Source organism: Pocillopora damicornis, chromosome 14 (genome assembly GCF_964200805.1).
Source record: "Pocillopora damicornis chromosome 14, jaPocDami1.2, whole genome shotgun sequence".
Classification (NCBI taxonomy): Eukaryota; Metazoa; Cnidaria; class Anthozoa; order Scleractinia; family Pocilloporidae; genus Pocillopora; species Pocillopora damicornis.
The window spans coordinates 8,647,501-8,666,440 of record NC_142683.1 but is presented as its reverse complement, the minus strand read 5'-3'; the positions used below and the strand labels follow the sequence as shown (position 1 = coordinate 8,666,440).

General features: G+C 40.5%; 1 pseudogene across 1 annotated transcript; it reads left to right on the top strand.

Moving 5' to 3' along the window:
- The first annotated feature begins 1,695 nt into the window (after positions 1-1,695).
- On the top strand, positions 1,696-18,876 carry LOC113676746 (uncharacterized; annotated as a pseudogene). Its single transcript, XR_016182709.1, has 7 exons — positions 1,696-1,852; positions 6,867-6,953; positions 7,778-7,852; positions 8,327-8,395; positions 8,745-9,341; positions 10,462-13,197; positions 17,804-18,876. The product of XR_016182709.1 is annotated as an uncharacterized LOC113676746 (transcript).
- Positions 18,877-18,940: the final 64 nt, after the last annotated feature.

Genomic DNA, 18,940 nt, shown 5'->3' with positions numbered 1-18,940 from the left:
ATTAGCATTCATGCAATTCCAGTCCTTTATAGTCCTAATAGTGAAAGTACGACCTCCTTCTGATTTTCGTTTACACTTAGGGTACATCAGATTTATATTTGAATGTCTGGTGGCTCGATTATGAATTTCTGAATTTCTAACAAATAAATTATTTAAATAACTAGGCATAATATAGCTGTGGACCCGCTTATACACTAGTGCACATCTCTTTATTAGAGATTGTTTAGTAAAAGGGAGCCAGTTTAGATTATTGAATAATACGACTGATGGTGTAAATCTTTCAGCATCGAGTATAATGCGTGCCGCAAATAACATTCCATTACATTGAATTACCTGAGTTTTAATGATGACGTCACCTATACGTCTGTCCTCCAATAGATCATAAGTGAGAACCAATCAGAATGAGTGCATAACTGAGCTTATTATACAATTAACAAATAGATTCCAAGATTGCCGTGCGTCTGTTCAGTAATAGATAACAGATGAGGTCAAAATGTGGTAAAAACAAAAAAGTGGCACACGAGGCGCAGCCGAGTGTGTCACTGATGTTCTTACCGCATTTTGACGTCCCCTGTGATCTAAACTAAATAGACGCACGGAAACTTGGGATCTATTTGTTTTATATAATAAAGAATTTAAAAAAGGTTTAATGATGACGTCGTCTATACGTCTGTCCTCCAATAGATCATAAGTGAGAACCAATCAGAATGCGTGTATAACTAAGCTTATTATATAAACTCTTATAGAGCACGCTCTTTCAACCAATGACAGTGTGCGTTATATCATAACTATATTATAAATATATATATATGTTATATATATGTTATATATATATATATTATATATGTAATATATATGTTATATACATATATATATATATATTTAACAAATAGAGAAGCCTTAACTGTGCTCTGTTCTGTTATAAAGCACGCAGGAAGCGGCTATAGCACGAAAGAAGTGTAGGGAGAAACACGAGACGTAGTCGAGAGTTTCTTCCTTCTTCTTTCGTGCTCTAGCCGCTTCCTTAGTGCTTTATAACAGAACAGAGCACAGTGAAGGCTTCTCTATTGGTTTTATAATAAAGAATCCGTTAAATTACCCAAACATTACTTTCAATTTTCAAAATAAACTTTATTTCCAAAGCGAACAACAGTGTCGTCAGCATGCTCTATACTCTCATAAAGCATGCTACAATAGGCCAATCAGAATCCCTGTTAGAATAGTTCAAATAATTTGATTGGCTGTACAAGAGTAAAGCTGTCAAAAGTGGCAAAATATCAAAGTTCAAAAACCATCAAAGTTCACATTCTACGATAGTTTACAAACTAAAGTAGTTCGGCAAGTCGAATTTAACACTTTTGCCTGAAGTTTTTAAGTCTTAAATACAGAATCGCTTCAGTTCCGAAATTTCACTTTCAATTATCGGAAAAAAGGTAAAAAGAAGTCCCGGAAAAGCTCGAACATAGTACAATTGGCAGATGGCGTGACAGCTTTAGCTCAGCTCTATACTCTCATAGAGCACGCTCTTTCAACCAATAACAGTGCGCGTTATATCCGAACTTTATTATAAATATATATATCAGATGACCACGACCAGTTGCCACTACCCGTCGCGGTATTGTTAGAGGAACCTGTCCCGTCATGCAATCCGAATCTCGCGAGCCTGCTATACATAAAAACAGCGGAGAAGCTGTAGGGAATGTGACTGAGTGTTGTACTAATTATGGTATCAGTTGCCGCTTCGATCGCATGTAGAGGTGTTTGCGGTGATCGATCGCCACAAATTTGACATCTGCTGCAGTGTTCAGGCGTTGAACTTCATCTCTAAGTTTCTGCAATGTAACACGAACAGGTATGCTGAGTCAATGAACAAATTAGAGGCTAATTCTTGTCGATTTTCTTTATTCTACGGGTAATATTATTAAAAAAATGTGTTTTAGTCATAAGCTTAACTAATATTAATCTAGTAGCTTTCGTTCAGATTGATAATTTTGTTTAAATTCGCCTCCTTAGGGATAATACTGAAAACAATAATTAAAGCTTTCACTCCTATATCAGAAGCTTCTTCAGTAAATGATACAAGTTGCACAGTTTGGTTGGAGCGCGATCGTAGATTACATTAAAAGCTTACTTTTGTACGCTATTTCATGTCGATTACATTTAAATATAATACAGAACATTCTAATTGGCTTTTAGGCCATTTACTTCACAATGTTAAGTCACTTCTGGATGCACTTCGTTCAGCTAGTGATTTACAAAGATATTTGCTCGAGGGTTTCATGTGAAAAATGTCTACAGATCCGCGTTCGACCTTTTCCCGCCTTTTATGTAAATAGACCTTTCCACGCGCGGTTTTTTCAACTTTTGATATGGACCATGTAACGAAAATTCGTCGACTTTGCGAGAGAGAGCACCTAAAAATTAGTCAAACTCGCAAGATAGGGATTCATATCTTTTGAAATCGCAAAGTTGTAGCTTCGCAAAGTCGGGAAATTTTTCAGACGTTTGTAGCGCAGGGGGCACAAACTTGACCCCCAGCATACAAACGTCTGTAAGATTTTCTGATTTTGTAGAACCATATTTTTGCTATTTTGTATGATGTGACTCTCAAACTTGGCTATATTATTCATTTTTAGGTGCTCTTTCTAGCCGTGTCGATGGATTTTCGCTACCTGCGGGCCATCTGATAAGGTGCAATAAAAAATCAGAAATTGAGCGATATTTTCAGGGTAAGGCCTATTATGCGGTAAATTATGCAATTATACGATTTTTTTCCTCAACTATTTTAAGCTTATGTAGTAAAATGATTCGTGATTCCAAGAAGAATTATTTCGCATCATTAATCAATGAGAATCAGTCAAATTATAAACAGCTTTTTAAGATAATTGATAAACTACTACAAAGGAAAACAGATATTCAATATCCCCCCTGCAAATCGCCCACTGATCTTGCTAACAAGTTTATTAAGTACTTCACTACAAAGATAGATAGAATACGGGGTCATATAACGACTGCTGCTTTCTCTCATCGAGATACAGTTGCTGTTGTTGACAACGCCTGTCCATATTCTTTTGATATTTTCAAAATGGTAGCAGCGGATGAAGTTCATACATGTATCATGAATCTGGCTGCTAAGTCATGTGCTCTTGATCCTCTTCCTGGTTATGTTACAAGAAATGCACTTAGTGTTCTGTTGCATTTCATTTCCAAAATCATAAATATCTCATTGGAATCTGGTCAGATGCCTTCGCAACTCAAGGTTGCAATGTTACGCCCGCTCCTTAAGAAATCTTCTTTGGATCATACTCAATTCTGCAATTATCGTCCTGTATCGAATCTTTCATTTATTAGCAAAGCAATTGAAAAATTGGTAGCTAATCAACTTATCTCCTACATTAACGATTATGAGTTAAATGAGACATTCCAGTCGGCGTACAAGAAATATCACAGTGCTGAAACTGCACTTATTCGTGTTCACAATGATATTCTTTCTGCCATTGATAATCGTCGAATCGTAATTTTACTGTTGTTAGACCTTTCCGCTGCCTTCGATACAGTCGATCATACCATCCTCCTCTCTCGTTTACGTGTACGGTTTGGGATAGCTGGGAAGCCTCTATTATGGTTGCAATCTTATTTATCGAATCGCACGCAATATGTCTCCGTTGATGGTGGTACTTCGACGAAACATGACCTTAAATGTGGAGTGCCACAAGGATCTGTCTTGGGACCCATTTTGTATTTGCTTTATACTTCACCGCTTTCAGATATCGTAAAGAAATTTAACCTGAGATATCATTTTTATGCTGACGACTCACAGCTTTACTTGTCTTTCCAACCAACCGTACTGGGTGATAGGGATCTAGCGGTTTCTAGCATCGAGAGCTGTGTGGATGAAATCAGTCATTGGATGATGGTTAATCGTCTTAAATTAAATAAAGACAAAACTGAATTATTGGTAATTTCCGCTAAACATCTTCCAAGACTACTCCTTCACGAAATTTCAGTTGCTGGTGAGACTATCCCTTCCGTGCAAAAGGCGAGGAATATCGGCACTATGTTCGACAGCCATTTTTGCTTTAAGGATCATATTACTGACATTTGTAAATCTTCATTTTATCATTTGCGAAATATTAGCTATATCAGGAAATATCTTTCAGCGACCACTACTGAATTGCTGGTTCATATGTTTGTATCTTCGAAGCTGGATTACTGTAATTCCCTTTTGTATGGCCTACCAGCCTACGCTATAAAAAGGCTACAACACGTCCAGAATGCCGCGGCGCGCCTCGTCACACTTACAAAAAAGCATGATCACATTACGCCTGTTCTTTTCAATCTTCATTGGCTTCCCGTTAACCAACGTATTATTTTTAAGATTTTACTTATAACCTACAAGGCACTTAACAACCTGGCACCGTCGTACATTTGTGATCTGCTTACATCTTACACCCCATCGCGTCAACTACGCTCATCATTCAAGCACCTTCTGGTTTCTCCATCCTATAACTTGAAAACATATGGCGCAAGATCCTTCTCTGTAGCAGCACCATCATTATGGAATGCTTTGCCAAGTGAAATTAGAAATGCTCAGTCTGTGTCTGTTTTTAAACGTAGATTAAAAACTTTACTCTTTAGAAAAGCCTTTTATAATTTATATTAGCTGTCTTAAGTGTTAATGTTTAAGTTTTTTTTGTAGGCGCCGTTGAACAGTAGGATACTGGCGTGGTATAAATCTTTTATTATTATTATTATTATTATTATTATTTATAATTAATATTAGCTGTCTTAAGTGTTAATGTTCAAGTTTTTTCTTGTAGGCGCCTTTGAACAGTAGGATACTGGCGCGGTATAAATCTTTTATTATTATTATTATTATTATTAAAACCATGGCGAAGGGGTCGGTTAGAGTCGAACTGTTGTGAAGCTTGGGCTAACCTTTGGCTTATCAGGGCACACTCACAAAGAGAGGCACATACAACTACAGTACAATCAACTGAATCTACTTTATTGCTTGAATCAATGTTCTTATATACATAATGGTAGCTAACTAATTCGAGATATATAGTACAGAGGATAAATGGAGTTTCCGTCGGGATAAAAAACTTCATCACAACATAACATCAATTTCATAGATATGGTTGAATATTCAAGAATGTTTTCATTCTTACTTGAACAACAATGGATTACACAAAGATCATATTTCCGGTTATAATTACATAATCAAATGTTCTCTAAAATTGCTTGTCAGGTTTTGTCACACTTTCTTACACTTATTTAACTAGGATTCTGAGAAAGAAAACCACTTTTGTGCTGTTCAAATGACAATTTTTTTACATAAGAACAAAAAATAAGCAATTATGAGTGAATTGGGATAAAAATTTAAATATGACACATAATTATATACCAAACCGAGGCACTAATGGGGTATTTTTTGCACCACTGCATAATATCAGACGGCCTGTACGCAATGGAGATCAAAAGTTGAAAAAAAAAAACAAGGAAAGGTCTTATACTCATGAATGGAGACTGGATATCCCAAATGGATTAGTGTTAGAGTGCTTTTCAAGATTTAATAAGCCATATATAATTGACTGGATTTGCGAAAACCTGCCTACTGAAAATTGCAGCCATTTGACCGGAATAAGGTCAGAATGTGATGTTTTTGGGTCCAACAAGACTGAAAATCACACCATAACAGGAAATGAAAAGGAAAAATAGAGAAAGCAAGGAGAATGAAAGGAGGAGAAGAGAAAAAAGCAATGGTTGCACTCTTAGTCTTCATTGTGGCTACTTTGGTACATCAATTTTGGTGCAATTATTTTCTTAGGAATTCTTAGGGAAAACTAGCAACTCAAATGCCCTGTACCAATTTTGTCAAAAAACAGTTTCAGTTATAGAGGTTTGGTGCTGTGGAATAGGCTACCTGTTGAGGTGTGGCAAGCGTGAGCTCTCTTCTCCTTTAAATCCAGTTGCAGCTAATCCTTTTTAAAATATGGATAACAATTGGAGTCATAATGCTAGGCATTCATGGAAAGCAGGCACCCATTAGTTATTATAACTTAGTTCAGTTAAGGATTGTTACTAGCATTAGTTAATTGATTCTTAATAATTTTTCTCATGCATGATGATATTTGTGTTATGTTACAAAATACTTGTGCCCACAAGCAGTGTTGGATATCTTAACCCTTTAGCTCCCAGATCAAATTTGATATTCTATTCACTGTCAACCATAAAATTCTTATAATGTTAGTTCAGAGAATTCAGAGTTGGATCAACTAATTATCCCCCAATTGATCTTTTTCTTTATTCTCATCACTTATCTTGTTAATATTGTACAGATATTGTAAGAAAATCTGTCTTGGTCACTCATGTGAGTTAAAGGGTTAAACAATATTCATACTAATATGGTAAATGGAAAGTTCACATTTGGCATATTCATTGACCTGAAGAAGGCATATGGCACTGTTAACTACAATATACTTCTGACCAAACATCAAAATCACAGCATCAGAGGTATTGTGAACGAGTGGCTGAGTAACAGGCTGTAAAAAATACACTTATGCCAACTGTAATATTTCTGATCTAGAGCAAACAATGTGTTAAGTCCCACAGGGGTTGGTGCTAGGCTCTCTTCTTTTTATTTTGTATATTAATGATTTGTACAAAGCATCCTCAAAATTCCAGGTCTATCTTTTTGCTGATGACACCAGCATAAGCTATGCCAATAGCAATCTTAATAAACTTGAAGGGGAAGTAAATCTCGAAATGTCTAAGGTAAATCTATGGTTGGTGCATAATAAACTTACTAAACTCAATAAAATGTAATATTTAAGCATGGAATTAATAAAGTTGTTGTTGTTCAGTCCTTTTTTAGAGATTTGGTTAGCTATAGCTGTATGGTACATGTATAGCAAGACCATTCATGGACACTGACAAACAGAACACCCCAGGTAAAAGAAGGTGTTAGCTATATCAGTTTATACTGCCCAATCAAAGCTGAGATTTTAAATGTGTAGCTTCTTTAATTTCATCGGAGAGTTTTATGAAATTCAGGGAACATCTCACACCTCCCAAACCCCTCCCCCATATTGAGAAACTAAACAAGGCCTGTCTGATGCCCATGCTTTCCCAATGGTTTTTGTCCACCATGTTTGATTTGTATATGTGGTAGGTCAAAATGAAATTCAGGTTAAAATGATTTAACCTAGTTTGATTCTCAATTTCCTTAGACAAAGGAATTTGGTTTTGACCAACAACATACATGTTAACAGCTAGGTAAATAGCCAAGGAGAGGAAGAAGTAGATATTTGATAGGAATAACAGCATTTGTCTAAATTTTCAGAGAAAGAAACCACCTACCTAGAGTAGTGTAGTAAATGTGCTGTTTCTCAATTTTTGTGCTGGCTTTATGAATAATAATTTATTATTAATAGCTAGTGATTGACAACAGAACACCTGCCAGAGCTCTTGTGAGAGGCAGTTGTTATTGAAAGCACTACCTCACCTACATGCAGGTGGAGATCATCCCATCCAAGGGAGGAATCAACAACCCTAGTGGCAGCATGCTACAGAACTGGCAGTTGGGGCTTTAACTATCCACTTCCTTAACTGTGTAAATTGTTCTGTGAATAAAGGGATCAATCATGGCTGGTTTTGAAAGCAGTCAAGGTGAAGGAGAGAGCAAACCTTTGGCTGTGGCTGAGTAGTTCTAATTTTAAATGGCAATTGTCTCTTCAAATGGTCTCTTACTTGCGTGATTCTGTTATTCATGTAGGTGCTAGCAGTGCTACACCATCCACCTCCAAGAGAACAGCTTCAGAGGCCTTTGAGGGTTTACCTACAAGTGAAGGTTACTTGTTCACTTTGTTTCTATCAAAAGGTTACATAAACAAAAAGTAAACTTGAAAATGCAAAATATTTTTGCAAGTTTGGAACTATCATTTTCACTGTAGAACAGCTACCATGGAGAAGAAAAAAAGTTAAGAATTAAAACAGATGACTCTGGTGGTGTAGCTGCATGTATGCTTAGGCCATCTTTACTCCTGAGAGGAGTGTAGCTCTTCCACCTTGGATCTCCTAGGGACTCTGTTTAAGGCTATGATGCTGGTAGAACTGATTGTTTCAAAATTCAGAAGAATTCAATTGCAATACCTAAAGCTCCTAATTTCTTTATTGCATGATATTTCACCTTTCATTTATAATTAGTAATGCTTCTACAGTCATGCAATCACTTCATTCTGTGGAATCTGGAGTTTAGTACCAGCCTTGTTGGGACACCTGTCACCAACTTTAACTTTCCTTGTTTTACATGGTCTGGTTATAGATGCTGATAGTACAGTGCCACAACCAAAGCGGAGAGTTTCAGAGGCCTTTGAAAGCTCATTAAGTGAAGGTTAGCTCTATGTCCTGTTATTATTGCAAAATTTTGTATTCTGTAAGGTGCACAAGACTTGATTCTGGTGTGAGATGTCAAAGAAAGGACTTCCCATTACTTATAATACTATCACTGAAGATACGAAAGATTATAACAGTAATGTTGTGCATGCTACTCAAGAAGTAGCAGAAATAAAGCCTCAACCAGTCACCAAAAATTTGATTTGATTGATCTTATTGATCTTCACAAGAGTTAAGTGGGTCATTGTCTGTATACTTTTTGTGAATTAAATGGAAACATGAATGAATAAAAAAGTGTAAGTGTGTAAAGAGTGTAAAAAACTAATATATGTGGTTTTTTTTTTCAGCTTCAGATGGAGAATTTGACACTGAAATTGTCTTTGCCTTAGATTATTCCTCAAGTGTGTCAGATGAAAACTTCCAAAAGGAAGTAAACTTTGTCAAACAATTGGCACAGTCTTGGGATGTTCCCTCAGAGGATTCCATAGTCACTGTTGTGTATGGGCATAGTGCCAAAGTAGTAACATTGGATCCTAGCAAAGACAACTCTTCTGTTGAATTAACAGAAGTGAGACCTGAAGCATGGATTGAAAGTGGAAGAAGAAGAATGGATCAGGCCCTACTTAAGGTTGCTGATTATTTCAGAGGGAGGTCCAAGCATGATCAGAATGGGCTTCATCAGCTTGTCATTCTAGTGACAGCTGGTAAGCAGGTATCAGGCACTGAATGCAATGAAGATAACCCTGCTCCCCTTGTGTCAGCATATGAGAAACTCTCCTCTGAAAACATCAAAATTGTTGTTGTGTCAGTTGGCTTGGCAGCTGATTTCAAAGAGCTTGGTCACTTGGTGAAGAGGCCACATTTTTTGTTCCAGCTCTCCAGTTTTGACGATATGACACCTGAAGAAGCCCAGAGTATGGCAGCATACATGAAGAAGACAGCAGGTGAGCCTACTGTCAGTTCCTCTTCCTATATGTAATGAGTCAAATCAAATCAAATCAAATCAAATCTTTATTGAGCTGATTTTGAAGAAGAAGAATTAATTTACAATCTCGAAGGGTTTATAAAGAGAACTATTCAGTCTGAAGTAAAGATAGAGTGCAAGCTGGGAAGCTAAATTAACCACTTGGTATGAATAAAATAACATCAATTTTAACAATAGATTATTGCTTTAGCGTTACTAGTCAAACAGCAAGAAAAAATACATTACAGGAAAGGAAACGTAATTAATTTTTACATTTAATAATATAATTCAGGGGTTTCATTAAGAGCCAGGCACCTAGCAAATTTGCTGGCTGTTAATGTAGTTTTGCCTGCCTGCCATGAGCACATCAAGGTAATTTTTGGGACAAAGAAGTTAAATCCAAACAGATCTGCAAAAGTAAATGCCCTCTTACTCGAAACCTTATGAAACCCCTGTGATTGCAATAATAGAGGTCCCATGCAGTTATTTTAGGGGAGTTATAATTCACTCCTGCATTCCACCCCACCTCACCCCACTCCTGCTCCCGAAGTGGTGAATCTCACCCAAAAATGACTGCATGGGAGGTTAGTAAGGCCATTACAAAATAAACCTGCTGTAGTACCAGAGGTTAGCACAAGGGTTTCTTCTTGAAATGTCCAATCTTCTTTGTCCCAATCATTCAATGTATATGCAGTTCCATCTTCCACCATAATGCTTCATTTATCCTAACTTTTGTCACACCCAACTTGATCATAAAATTGACGTGTTTAAATCACTGTTTAGTCTAGTTCCTTTCCTCCTACTTAGATAGTTATGCCATTTATAATGTTAAATGCCATTTATAATGTTTTACCATGAATAGGTTTGACTTTGAGGTGGTTTGTTTGCACACAAATGCTGAATTTCCAGTCATGTCTGCCCCATTTTTAGTTAGGGAGCAAACCCTGAATTTTTCTTTTGCTCAACTAACCTGTTTGTGATATGAAGTAATTTTGCTTAACTCCTTGCACGAGGCCTTGTCAATTTTGCCAACAAACCAAACAAGTGATGAATGGGTTCTAGAGTCATAGTTTGATGTCCCCCTTTTTCTGTTATTGCAGACATTGAAGCCTATGCAAAAAAGCAATTTGACCGCTTCAAAGGTATCCCCCAAAAGTCAGGTTTGTGGGAAAATATTAGCCTTTGTTCTGATGTCATGGAAGGAGCTTGGTACTTACTGTACGATGATCAGAAGCAGAATAAACACGCTGGAATCAAGAAGAAGATACGAGAAAATATTGACAATTTTCATAGCAAACTTGTAACAGAAAGTAAGATTACTGTTTTAGTTGATGTGTTTGGGCCACTCGGGGCTGGTAAGAGTTTTTTCCTCAACTTTCTTTTAAATTGGGGTTTACCTGATGAACATAAGGTGGAAAATGGGCCCCTTCCTTCAGCATCTGGAGGTAGCCAAACACCAATTCCAATTTATGTAAAACATGGTAACAATGTTCAGGTGTTGTTACACAAAAGTAACAAAGATGAAAGTAACAAAAGTCCCTCTGTTTGGTTTCCCAAAGAGGAACTGGGTAGAGGCACTTTAGCCCGTGTAAGGGATGAGCTCGAATCCAAGTTTGAGGAAATCCATTCAAAGTTTGAGAAAGATAAAAGATTGCCAGATGCGACTTGCATAGAAATTCAGGGACCATTTCCAGTGTTCCGTGATTTGAACTGTAATGTTCTCGAGAGCGACAGGACAAGCTCGGGCCATCCACAGCTAGGCGTTGCGCTTGATGTGCAATTCGTAGATTTACCTGGACGCGGTGATCCAATTGGAGACGATACAATCAATGTGGAGCTGAACAAGGCTGATACAATTTTGTTTTTTAGTAGTAGTCAGTCAGGGAGACAAGTTTCGTCGCAAGATATCGCAGACATATTTAGCAGGCGTAACAACTGGGAGTTTACATCGCGGCCCAAACTCATTCATGTAGTTAATGACAGAGAACCACCACACACACCCTCACCCAACTTCGATCTTTTGCACGATGAAAAAAAAGAAAACCTCAAGAAAGGATGGGAGAGCTTTTTCAAGAATAGCACAGGAGACAATGGAGTCTACAAAAAGGTAAGGGAGAACCTTCCTCAGCTGAGTGCTGAAGTCCTTTTGGAGAAATTGTCCAACGAGAGTGACGCCCTTTATTTCCACTCAGGTAATCCTGGCTTTGTAAAATCCTTAAAAGAATTAATTGATGACCATGTTCAGACCGTGAGAATGAAAGAAATGATCCACCCATTTTTGAAAAAAGTCCATTTTGTTGCGAAAAAGCTCAAACAGCGAACGGGTGACACCCGCCACAGACAGAAGAAAAAACAGGAACCAATTACTGTTAACGTTGGAGAAACGCCCTTTATATTGCTTGGTGACATAGATGAAGCGATTGAGCTGATCACTTCATTTATAGACGAAACACCTCTTCCACTGGAGTCGGATATTAAGAGCTTGCACCACTTCCTATACAACAATTTTTTGGTTTTGAATAAAACGCAGGTGTTTCTTCAAGATACTTTGAAGGCGTCATTAGAAAACTTCACTTCACAACTGATTGCCAAAAGTTCCACTTTGCAAGACGTGGAGGCAGGTCTCCTAGAGTTGGTAGAGATGCTGTGCAAGGATAAAGTCCAGCAGTATTGTGTCGATACTGCACCAGCATACCTGCTGCATGTTTTGGGCATGAGGAAGAATCGAAACCCATTTGGCAAAGCTACAATGAAGCGTTGGTCAAGTGCCAGTGAAGAACAAAAGCAAGACCAATATCATGAATTGCTTTACCTTCTGCTGATGCATACTTTAGATGCTTTCAAGACAGGTACTCGTGACAAACAATACAAGAAATCTCCTTTTTACCTCATGGAGCAGCTGAAGGAGTTTGTCAGAGAAGGGCTTGCCGTCAGATTTGTTGGTGAAGCTTCCAAGGCTCATTGTTTGAAATCACTGAATGAAAAGTTACCAAAGATAATTGAATTTTGTAACCGTTCCATTCGGGAAATAAACCCTCACCCCAGCTTAGATGTTAAAAAAGATCTTTCTCTGCCAGAGAAAATGATAGCTACCCGTGAAAACACCCAAAGCGAACTGCAGTGTGGACATGAAGAAATCATCAAGGAAATGACAGAGCTACTTAATACTCCAACCAAAGGAAAACGGCTTCCGAAGAAAGCTGACATCATTTACCGACTAGAGACGAGGTTGAAATTTAATCATGGTGATTTGAGACTTCGCCAATTACAGAGCGAAGAAGAACAGCAATTGTGGGCAAAGGCTTTGCTGAATGTTCTCAGCAACGAGGATCACTTTGATGTTAAGCTTGACCCAAATTTAGTCCTAGACCAGCATGATTTAGAAGTACAGAAACTTTTTGGTCTGGCACGAAAACGCCTCTTTGCCCATCGAAAGTCGCTGGTCACCAGTAAAATCAATGAAGACCCATTATTGCCTGGAAATGAGATTCACCTGAGGAAGAGTGCTCAAGAAGAAAACTGTCTTGAAGTACTTGTCTCCGCTGAAATGTCCAACAAGCTTCATACCATTCGTGAGGAATTTAAAGATCCCTCAAACCAAATAGCGCCAATATTCATTCCGACAATCCGACCCGGTCCAACTACAGACATGCAAGGAAATTGCTTTCTAGAAGAAGATCCTTGGAGTAAAAATGGAAGTTCAGAAGAGGAGGAAGTGGAAGGGATGGATGCAGAAGGAAATCAAGACAGTGGGTTAAACATATTCCTTGTCGTTGAGCCACAACATTTAGAAACTTTTAAAACCACCATAGCTGGCCTCCAGGTCCCATTGTTGTGTATTCCGAATAAAGGCCAGGAACACAGTAACTAGATCAAGATGGCGGAAGAACTATTTTTAATCTGAACAGAAAACCTCGTGTACAATACCAAATATGGAAAACAGGTCTCGTGACACTAACTTCTACGTAGAACAGGGAAACCAAAATTAGAAAAAATCTAACAATTTCCTCCCTTTTAAGACTCAATAGTACACTAATGAAAAGAAAGAATAAAACAAAATCCAAGAAACAAATTTCAAAGTATCTTAGATAACATGTTGGTACTGTGACCACAGAAAGAAACACCACAGTTCCCTCTAGCCGCAAACATAGTCCTTCAACTTCGGAGGTGGTTTAACCAAACGACCGGCACGGGTGGTAATCGATTCAGGTTTCGGATCTAGTTGATGACCTTGTGGTTCTGGAGGGGGAAACTCCCCAATAGGCGTCACAGCCAAAGGTGGTGCATCCTTCCACTCAGTCTCCGTAGCTACAGGCGGTGTGTCATGTTCGACCTCCCCCGGAACAGCACAATCATCCATCGTTTCCGCGTCAGGTGGGCAAAGGTTGCTATCCCGTAGCTGCTCGACATGACGTTTCCAGGTTTGGTCGTTTACCTTGACTTTGTACAGGACTGGACCCGTTTGTTCAATGACGGTGCCACGCACCCATTTTGGACCTCTGCGGTAGTTGCGGACCCATACGTTCTGGTTTTGGTCAAAAGACTTTAAAGTGCGGTCATTGGGCTGGAGCAACTTCTTGTTAACTTTTCTTGAAACATCCGGCTTAATCAGATCCAACCTTGTCTTAACATTCCGACCCAGGAGAAGCTGTGCAGGGCTAAGCTCAGTAGTGGCGTGTGGCGCTGATCGATAAGCTAACAGGAACCTATCAAGCTTGTGTTGCAGGGTTCTACTGGACTTGTCAGCCTTAACTCCTTTCTTGAAACTCTGTACTAATCTTTCCGCCTGACCATTGGTTGATGGATGGTAAGGTGCACCAGTGACATGCTTAATACCGTTCGCAGTTGTAAATTTCCTAAAGGTTTCGGACGTGAACTGTGGACCATTATCTGACACCATCTGGTCAGGGAGTCCCATGCGGGCAAACAGAGAGCGCAGTGTGCTAACGGTTTCTTCAGCAGTGGTGATCTCCATCACGAAAATCTCCGGCCACTTGCTGTGGGCATCGATCACCACCATGAGCATCTTTCCCTCGACTGGTCCGGCAAAGTCAATATGCAGTCTTTGCCAGGGAAGGGAAGGGTACTCCCATCGATGCAGGGGTGCACGGGCTGGATTATTTGCCAACTCTTGACATCCCTCACAGTTTCGGACGGCCCCTTCTATGTCCTTGTCAATGTTTGGCCACCAAACAAAACCCCGGGACAAACCCTTCATCTTGACCATACCAATGTGACCCTCGTGAAGCGTTTCTAAAACTCTCTCTCTCAGTTTGGCTGGGACGACTACTCTACTACCCCACATTAGAACTCCATGATGAATCGTGATTTCGTTACCGCGATGGGCATAGTGGATGAGCTCTGGGTGAAGTTTGGTCCCTTGCCATCCTGACTGCACAAGCTCCAGAACACGGGAAAGTACTGGATCCCTACGGGTCTGCATTCTCAAGTCGTGCTCTGTAACGGGGAGGGCCTCGACAACGGTGGTATGGAATATTTCAACTTCATCGGGCTTGTCAGCGGGCGCTGATGGTTGAGGTAGGCGAGATAAACCATCACAATTGGCATGTTGCTTGGTACCTCGGAACTCGATATTGTATGAAAAAGCTCCTAGGAAGAGACACCAACGTTGAATCCTCGCTGCTGCTGTGACTGGCACAGCCTTCCCGGGGTCCATTATGTACTTCAAAGGCTGATGGTCGGTGACCAAGGTGAAGTGGCGACCCTCCAGGTACATTTGGAACTTCCTCACACCCCAGACCAAAGATAATGCTTCTTTCTCGATTTGTGAGAACTTCTTCTCTGTTTCGGACAGGGACCGGGACGCATAAGCGATAGGACGCTCTACTCCCTCAGCAGTACGGTGTGACAAGACCGCTCCGAGACCATACGAGGAGCTGTCTGTGGCAAGAACTAGTGGTGAGTCAGGGTCATAGCGCATCAGAACCCTATCCTGTAGCAACATTTCTTTCACCACAAGAAAACTAGTTTGTTCCGCAGCTCCCCACAACCACGTCACATCTTTCTGTAACAGCCGATGAAGTGGAGCAAGATGAGTGGCCAGATCGGGCAAGAATTTGGCGTAATACTGGACCATGCCAAGAAAAGCACGCAGTTGAGTAACATCCTGAGGTTTCGGCATCTCAGTGATAGCCTTTACTTTCTTTGGGGATTGGTGCAGTCCTTCTGCAGAGATGACGTGTCCTAGGTACTCCACAAAACTTCTAAGGAATTTACACTTTTCTCGGTTGGCTTTCAAACCATACTCTTCCAACCTCTTCAATACTGCGACTAACCGCTCCAGGTGTTCCTCTATGGTATGGCCGGTTATAATGATATCATCCAGGTAACAGAAGACCCCTGGTAGTCCTTGCAGGATCTGATCCATAGCTCGCTGCCAGATGGCTGGTGCCGAAGCTACACCATAAGGAAGGCGCTGGTACTGGAACAAACCACGGGTTGTGTTAATGGTGAGGAAAGGCCTGGAGTGCTCCTCAACCTCCATTTGTAAGTAAGCCTGACGAAGGTCAATGACGCTGAACAACGTTCCCCCACCTAGGCTGGCGTAAATATCATCAATGCGGGGAAGTGGGTACTCGTCTACCTCCAGCTGTGAATTGATGGTCACTTTGAAGTCACCACACACTCTTACACTGCCATCCTTCTTCACAGGTGTCACAATTGGAGCAGCCCACTCACTAGTAGCTACCTTCTTTATAACTCCTTCAGCTTCCAGCTCTCTCAATGCTTCGTCCACAGCTGGTTTACGAGCCAGCGCTACTGGGCGGGCTTTCCAGAATCGAGGCCGGGCATCCTCTTTAACTTGGATCCGTGCTTGGATATTCTTCATTTTGCCCAAACCTTCGGAGAAAACATCTCCATGCTTACTCAGGACATCTTCCAGGGCTGGAATGGTGTCGGATGTTTCCAGACGAAGTAAGGGCCAGTCCAGATGGATAGATTCCAGCCATTCTCTGCCAAAAAGGGTGGGTCCCTCATTCTTCACTACATATATGGGAAGTTTCTTTGACTGTCCCTGATACTTCACAGTCACATGGCAAAACCCCATAGGCTTCACTGACTCTCCGGTGTATGTGCGCAACTTCAAGGAGGTGTCCTTTAAAGGGATGTGGCGGAGGTAATCCAAATACACCCTCTCACTCATGACTGACACCACTGAACCTGTATCCAGCTCCATAGTCACTGGGCGGCCTTCAAGGTAGATCTTGAGTGAAATGGGCTTTGTGTTTTTAATGTCTGAGACATGGTACAGGTTCCCAAATTCTCCATCACTTTCTTCGGAATCATCACCCTCCATGACATTGATTCCAGCCTCAGTCATCTGTGAGGTGGCCTGTCTCTTCCTACATGCTCTCTGTGTATGTCCAATGATGCCACAATGAAAACAGCGTTCTTTCATGAAGGGACACTTTTGTGAGTTATGTGACCCTGAACAGCGGTAACAAGGTTTAGACTTCTTACTGTCCTTACCTCGGGGACCCTCGGCCCTAGGTGGTGGCTTGGATATGGCTTGTTCTTCCCCAGTTTTGACAGTGTCAAGTTTATTGATTGGGGTGCCTGGCCCTTGTTCTCCCTGAAGCACCTGAACATCTTTATTAGCCTGCTCAATGGCCAAACACTTTTGAACCGCGAGATCAAATGAAAGGTCGGCGAGTTTTACTTTCAACAATTCCGTAATCATCTTCGAGTCGCGGATACCTGAAACTAATCGGTCACGAAGGCGCTCGGTTCGCATGGCCTCTCCAAACTTACATTCTGTGGCCAAGTGCTTCAGCGTGGCTACATAATGACTAACTGACTCACCGGAATTCCTGGCTCGGTTGTCGAACTCATACCTCGCAACCAGCGCTGATCTTTCAGGTTTCAGTTGTTCCCGCATTCGCTCCACGATGATCTCATAGGTAATGGCGTCATCTTTCAGTTGCGTGGGGGCCACTAAATCCTTCGCCAATTGGTAAGTCTCCACCGGAAGGTTCGTCAAAAGTACGGCCTTCATTGTTTTAGGTTCCTTGATCCCATTTGCAAGAAAGTAAAAATCCAGTTGTTCGGTGTAGGACTCCCAATCCGCTCCCACCACAAACTTTGTCACTTTGCCGATGGCTTGACTCGTGTTAGCGCTCGGTGCTTCGTCCGGCATAATTTTATTTTCGTCGTCTCTGTCCCTTTTTGAACGTGATTTGTACGACCCACTCCTGTTAACCGCTTGTGCTTGATCAAAGGGATCCCATCCTCGTCGCCAGTTGTTGTGTATTCCGAATAAAGGCCAAGAACACAGTAACTAGATCAAGATGGCGGAAGAACTATTTTTAATCTGAACAGAAAACCTCGTGTACAATACCAAATATGGAAAACAGGTCTCGTGACACTAACTTCTACGTAGAACAGGGAAACCAAAATTAGAAAAAATCTAACACCCATCAGCAAGCAATATCAACTTGATGTACATTGTTTTGCCCCAGAGCGGACGAGGAATTGGTGTAACCAGAGCTATTATTAAAAGCCTAGCAGAATGTTTAAAGTTTTCTCTGTACTGGACCATAGATGATGACATCCAGTTCATGTATCAGTTTGATGCAAATGATCGTAGGTGGCATAAGTGCTCAATTACCAGGGGCCTCTTGTTTGGACAGCGCGTTTTTCAAACATGCCTGGAAAAGAATGTGAATGAACTATCGAAAAAGGATAAAAAAAAAGCTGGTTAAAGATGTCAGGAGTTTAATTCCATCTTGGGCTGAAGAGACACAAGACAGTGCTAATGAACTTCTATTTGATCAGACGTCTTTTGCTCAGGTCCAAAAGAACCCCGCCCTTTTGCATCTTCCATTCCAAAACATCAGTGAAGACTGTGGTGGAGATGCTGAAAGGGAAAAAGAATTAAGAGCTTCTGAACAGCGTTTTGAAGATGAGTGCAGAAATCGTCTGTTTGGAGGTGCTGACAAGCGTATTGCTGGCGTGTCCCTTCCTCATGTATCAAGCAGACGCTCTGACTATGTGAGTAAATATCCAGACACAGATTATATGCCCAGCGATCAGCGTTACCAGATTGTGTTAAACAATGCTTGTGCCCTAAAGGGAAGAAACTTTGTCACAGATGAGATGATCTTCCTTGACGAAGAATTCCAAGTGTACGACAAGGACAAACGTAATAGCCCTCACTGGGGGATAAGAGGTAGTGATAAGTCTTTCTCACGTGTACTCAAAGTCGGTGGTGTGATTGGCTATAAAGTTATTAGAATCGTTTATGACCACAAGAAGCTCAAGAATGTGTTTGACAGGGTAGGTCCTTCTTACATTGGATCTCAGTCCCCCCACAGGTCCGAGGATGAGGACAATGAAAATGAGGAAGATGTTTGATATCGGCGCAGGTGGCAAGTCGTATCTGGCAATACAAAGCTGTCTAATTAGTTTGAACATTTTGTATTTTCTGTAACCTGATTACACTAATGCAGACGTCTTAGGTAATCACAAGAAGCTTATGTTTGTTTGCCAAATTATCAAATTGCACAACTTTAGGTGAAAAGGCATATTACTGTCCAAAGAGAACCGCAAAAGTATTGT